Genomic DNA, 6,567 nt, shown 5'->3' on the forward strand with positions numbered 1-6,567 from the left:
TTACCGGTGCTTGTGTCTCATTTCATAGGCTGCGACTTATGTGATGTACTTGCCCTTTTAAGGCAGATCTGTTACGTTTAATTCCTTTGATAAAATTCTTTATCGGAAATTAGCTATGTTTGTGGGGTGGGGGTTGTTTTTTTTTTTATTGCAGCATAAATATAGGGACTGAGCTTTGTGTTTGTTTAACTTAATTGATGGTTGAGGGCAGCCAACATTCAATTTTTTTTTTTTGTAGGGAGTTGATGCAGGAGAGTTATGGGAGTTGGCACTGAAAAACAATTGCCATTTTGGCTGGCCTTTGTCGTCAGAAAGGATGACTACAAACGAAAATAGCATTTCTTAAAGTTTAGCGTTTTACTTTAAAATGGGAAATTTAAAAAAAATGTTTGTGTACATGGCTGAATTATGATAAAGAATTTTATCTTGACATCAACTTTCGGATAATTTCTACTCTTATCTGTATATGGTCAGAGCTGCCAGGAAATATACTAGCTCCATAACAACGTCAAAAATCTGAACTGGTTTCGCTGCCTCGAGTGTCCCAAGACAAATAAACCAGCAACCTGCAGAGTATGAAATGCTGTCTACGGGTGGCATTAAAGAGGTTTTCAATAAAACATGATCAGCTTTAGAACTGAAAATGTACAAGATAGTCTTGGCTTCTTCTGTCATATGGCTGTTTTGATGGCAGTTTTGGACTGCCACTACTGATTTCTAGAGACAAATTGTGATTATATGATCTTGTATCTGCACTCTACTTTGGTTAGGTGTAGTTAGCTTCCTAGTGCTCTATACAGTCCATACTTTGTATGCTTCACATGAACGCATTGTTTTTCTTTCTGATTGTGTAGTTCTGTGTGTCTGTCAAAGCAAATGGTCTATGGCTGACAAGAAACATGTTGAAGTATTTTTAAACACTGAATTGTTAAACTAGCCCTTATATCCTTTCCTTAAGGCACATTTCTAAAACTTGAAACCAATATACTTCTAATGGTGTTTTTTCAGTAGTTTCTAATAATTATAGTCTGCTGTAGTGGTTATAGTTCTGGGAGAGCCCAGCCACCCTCAGAGTAGTCTAACATATTTAGAACAGTTTGATCAGGTGCCAGAGTCCCCTGATGACTGGATGATCAGGGCTATAGATACACTGACATTGTACCGATCATTCTAAGTAACGGGTGCTGCTTTCCTATTTTTCCAGGACTATGCTCCTATAGTGAGTGCTCAAGTGGACACACCAACCGTCCTTTAATTTTATTGAACGTCTGAGTTACATGAGTTTTTTTCCAAGCGCCATCAGCTCAACCTTTCTTTCTTCCAAGGTCCAAAAAACGAGTACCATTTACGTAATTAATGATCTCCACCCTGGAAACTGTGTAAATGAAGAATTCTGAGTTCACATTGTGAGCGAGGTGGAGCACTTATGCAGACCCTACTACGCCAATCCTATCGAGCGCATACAGAGAGGAATATTCTCCCATTGCTAACACTGCAAGTGCGGTGCATCGGTCTTGGGGAAATAAAAAGGTTAAGATGACATTTTACAAAGCTGTAGTGGTAATCTGTGTTTGTAGGGACATACATTATAGAAACACTCTAAGCACCAAAACAACTTCAGCTTAATGAAGCAGTGTTTGTGTATAAATCATGCCCCTACAGGCTCACTGCTCATTTAGTTTTTTGTTTTTTTTTGTCATTCAGGAGATTAAGCACTTTGTTTATGCAGCCATTGTCACCTCCCTGCATGTGACCCACAAAGATTTCAATATACAGGAAATGTGTAAGGAGACTAATGTTTAAATTTCCTCTTTTGCACTGTTTGTATCTCCCAAAGTTTATAGCCTGATAGAGCTTACAGCAGCCGATGTGTTTATGGTTAAAGTTCAATTAACAGAGCAGGAGCTAAACGTTTCTAAAGTAAACACACTGTGCTGTTTGTGATTTTTCTTCATTGAGGCTGTGTGAGTCACATACAGAGAGGTGTGATTAGGGCTGCATTAATGAACAAGTTATTTAATGGCAGAGAATTGAGCAGTGAGACTGCAGGCGCATGATCTATACACCAAAACTACTTCATTAAGCCAACGTTTTGGTGCTTAATGATCTCTTTATGTACATGGTATTAGCTTGTTTTTCAACTGATGCACTCTTCACGATATTACTAAAATCCTTTTTTTCTTTTTAAAAACCTTCAATACACTTTTTGGTAGTTAGGTTGATTTTTGTAAACACATTGTAGTAAACCTAGAGCGTTCCCCTCATTCCTGGCAGTTACCTGCGGCAGATGCATATGATACAAGACCCGCCAGAAGGGCGGTTAGAGGGGGAACTGACTTGGGGGTGTTAAAACCAAACAATGCAGTAGAACATACAGTTATATGTGCAAGCACTACGTATTCTGTCTAAGCTGCCAGAAGTAAAATCTATAAATATACACTTGGGTGACTTGTTAGGGATTTCCGGTGAATTTCAAATGCTGTAGACCAGAAGGGCCGAGTTCGAAAACTGTTCCGTTCGGGATATTTTGACCCAGAATCCAATTGGAACCCTTTGCATTTAACACTTTTGTATATAATCTCTATGAACAGCTGTACATACAGCCATCCCATCCTTAGATGAGGAAGTGATCTTCAAGTAGGTATCGTTTATCCTTGGGTCAACATGCTAGATTAAGGTTGGTAATGGCCAAGGTCACTGTTTTACTGCTATCCTGTCAAATACTAGATTATGGCTGTAAAGCTTTAATAGCATCGTTTGATAGGATGGCAGCAAAAGTAACATTTAAAAAAAAATGTGCATTGTACAGTTCCACCAGCAGTGATCCGTAAGTTGATAAAACTTTGCTTTCTACTGTGGGCCGCCATTGGTAATTTGCATAACTGGCCCTCTACAACACGACAAAGATCTCATTTACTACATTTTTGCTTTTGATCTTGGGTGGCCGAAAGGTAGATTCTCTGCATTTTAACTACAACTACCGTGATGCTTTGAGAGCCTGAAGGAGAAGGCTATGTATTTTAAAGCCTACTTAGTTTGCTGATGACGTCGTAGATGATGTTTGGCAGCAAAAGCATTAACAGGTGAGAAACAGTTCACATAAACACATAAAAGTTATTCATTATGAGACCAGAATGTATTGTAGGTGTAAAAAGACCATTTGTGAATTCCAAAAGAAAGCATCTTACACACTTTTCCTGAAACGCGGGAAAATTTATTATGCAGTGTTCTTTATGCAGCCTTACATATGACATACATATTAAAAGGGGGGGGCATCCACTTTGTGGCAAGTCAGTGCATTTAGCATTTAATACCATGGATTTTATAGTGTGATAAGACAGCTCATTGGTCTCTGGGTAAAATGATAGGACTGTCTGCTAAACACAACACATCTTATGATTAAAAAAAAACAAAAAACATCCTACAAATTAATATTTAACCACATTTACTTATAAAGAAAGCACTGTCAGTAAACAATAAATATATTTTATATATTATATATGTATATTGTAAAAAGTCCTCATCTGCTTAAAAGAGCCAAGTCTTGCTGTTTTGAAGTCTGCTGTAGTGCAACAATGAATGCTGTTGGGAAAGCTAGTGTCGCAGTGGGAGTTTGATGCTATAGTGCAAGGGTGGATGCGGGTGGGAGTTGATGCTATAGTGCGAAGGCTCATACAGTGAAAGTGGATGCACATGGGAGTAGATAACTATAGTGCGGGGTTGTATACAGGTGGAAGTCGATACTGTAGAGTGAGGGTACATACAGTGGAAGTTGGAGTAGCGCATGGGTGTATATGGGAGAGAGTCAGTGCTGTAGTGTGAGGGTGCATGTGCATGTGTCTGTAGTAGTGTTAGGGGGGATGAGCATGTGTTGTGCTGTGGTATGAAGGTGTATATAGGTAGGAGTCGATGCTATATTGAAGGTGGATGTGTCTGTACTGTGATGGTGTATACAGGTAGGAGTGGACGCTGTAGTGTGTGTGTGGATGTACATGTGTTGGTGCTGTAGTGTAACGGTATATACAGGTGGAAGTTGATGCTGTAGATGAGTGAATTTGCATGTATTTCTATGCTGTAGTGTGATGGTGTATATAGTTGGGAGTCGAAAATATGGTGAGGGTGTATGCCACGTCTGCTAGTGCTGTAGAGTAAGAATGTATGTATGTGTTTCTGTGCTGTAGTGTGAGGGTTGATGTGCATGTGTCCGTGCTGTTATGTGATGGTGTATACAGGAAGAAGTCAATGCTATAGTGTGACGGTGCTGTTTTGTGATGGTGTATACAGGAGGGAGTCAATTCTGCAGTGTGAGGGTGGATGCACATTTAACGGTGCTGTTGTGTGATGGTGTATACAGGAGGGGGGTCAATGCTGTAGTGTAGTGGTTCCCAACCCAGTCCTCAAGTACCCCCTACCAGGCCAGGATTTAGAGATTACCCAGTTGTGTCTAAAGTGTGTGTTTTTCCTTTCTAAAAACATGTGACACACAACTGGGTAATCCCTAAATTCTGGACTGTTAGGGGTACTTGAGGACTTGTTTGGGAACCACTGATGTAGTGTGATGGTGTATACAGGAGGGAGTCTATGCAGTAATGGAGGAGGTTTTCTGGTAAATTTGTTGTGCAATGGGAGGAGCTGAGCTCTGGAGTAAGTTGCCATCATGAAGGAATGTATTAAAGTCTATAAGGGGAGGTGATTTAAAAGTGAAGTAATCTCCATAGAAACCAATAAACTCAGCAAGAACATTCCACTGGTTTCCATGGTGACAGCTATTCTCTAAGAACCTTACCCCTGAATAAAATCCTATATGTAACCCGCTTTGTTTTCAGTTTGGTCTTTACCGTAGCATTCCACTTCGATGTCTGGTTTATAAAACAATACCCCGTGGTCCCTAACTGTGCGTGGTGTCATGTGGGTTTGAAAGAATTGATTCAGTTATAGATCTGGACTGAGTTTCTGTAAAACCTGAGCGGTTATGGTGACTTGAAAGAGCTGTTCGGACTGTGTGAATAATGCCGTACAGAGTACTCTTAGAACTGATTTTTACCTGAAAGGGGGCAGAGAACGTGTGCATATGGGCTACAGCCGCCGGCTTTGATGAGCAGAGGAGCTTTAAATGGCATTTCTCTACCTAGTCTTGCAGTAGCTGGGACATCTGTACATGTAAACAGGACACTTTCACTGAGTCCAAAAACAGGAGGAAATTAAAATGATACCAAAGACTCATGTTGGCTGCACGTAAAGCTTTTGGAAGTATTTAGCACAGAAAGACTGGATCGTTCCAGTTTCACTCTATCATACAACGAAAGCATAGAGGTTTCTCTTGTTCTGTTACAGTAATGATCAAGACGTGGTTGTGGCGGGAGAGTGCTTGTAGCGGCATTTACTGAAATGTACAGAACAAACAGTTCCTGGAGCAATAGAGTTCATTTAGAGAACTGAGGTTACAGGAAAATCGATTAACCGCAACAAAGTTCTGGGTGAACACAAGAAAAACCGAAAAGATTGCACTGATATTTCCCCTATTTACAATGTTTCCCAACCACGGTTGGACTTGCAATATCAAGTTCATTGATCAGTAGTGAATCCACAGCTATCTCAGGAGCAGCATTGCCACAACAAATGGTTACTCACCTATATTCACATTCGCTGCCTAACCAGCTGGCGGTACAGACGCAATGTTAGAAAGGTCTTTGAAGTTGGCCCCATTCAGAACCGTGATCTTCTTAGAGATCCGCATTTAACCAGTTTATAAGGAAGTGCTTGATACCCATTCAGTGCCATTGGTGCGTGCAACATGAGACGGTGTGTAGCGTCACTACCCCGCTTAGCACTACAACTGTTACACCCCCCTGTGAACAGGCTGAGGGTACATGGAATGGTCAGTACATTACAAAAAAGCATAAAAAACAACAGTGGTCCACTGAACTAATAACAAATAAAAACTAATTACAAACAGGACAGACAATGCAAATATCATGAAATGAGACGGACCAACAGGAAAAGCTGAGTGCACTTCTTGTTAGCGCAAGAGTAGTGGGTGGGAGATTTTACGAAGAACACAGTCGGACCTACATTAAGAGTACGGATATTATCTGCCTGGTTATAAAAAGTGGAAGTGCAGATTGAGGGTTGTGAGTGTTGTCTGCCTGAGTTATTATGTAAAGCAAAATATACCATTTGCTACTTTCTGTGCAAAAATCTGAGGGAAACAATACCAAGCAGAAGAGGTTAGACATCCAAGGTGTGCCGAGGGACAGCTGAGTTTACCTGAAGAAAGGTGAGTAATAGCAGCAGCGAGCTAACATTAGTGTATTAATGACTCAGCTCCCCAGTGACCACACGTTGGTTGGATGTGAGGAGACATGGAGGACAGCCTGGCACTTACTCATGCTGAGAAGGCTCTATGCTTGGAGGCAATGGTCCTATTATAGAGATGGCGGAATGGTCTAGGTTTTGGGGATTACTAGTGGTCCTAGTGATAATGGATTCATCCAACATTTGTGAGATACAATTCAATGGCCTGAACCCTAGAGTTGGATGGTGGGACAAGGGTAAGGGCAGAGATAG

The sequence above is a fragment of the Pelobates fuscus genome, chromosome 6 (assembly GCF_036172605.1).
Source record: "Pelobates fuscus isolate aPelFus1 chromosome 6, aPelFus1.pri, whole genome shotgun sequence".
NCBI lineage: Eukaryota > Metazoa > Chordata > Amphibia > Anura > Pelobatidae > Pelobates > Pelobates fuscus.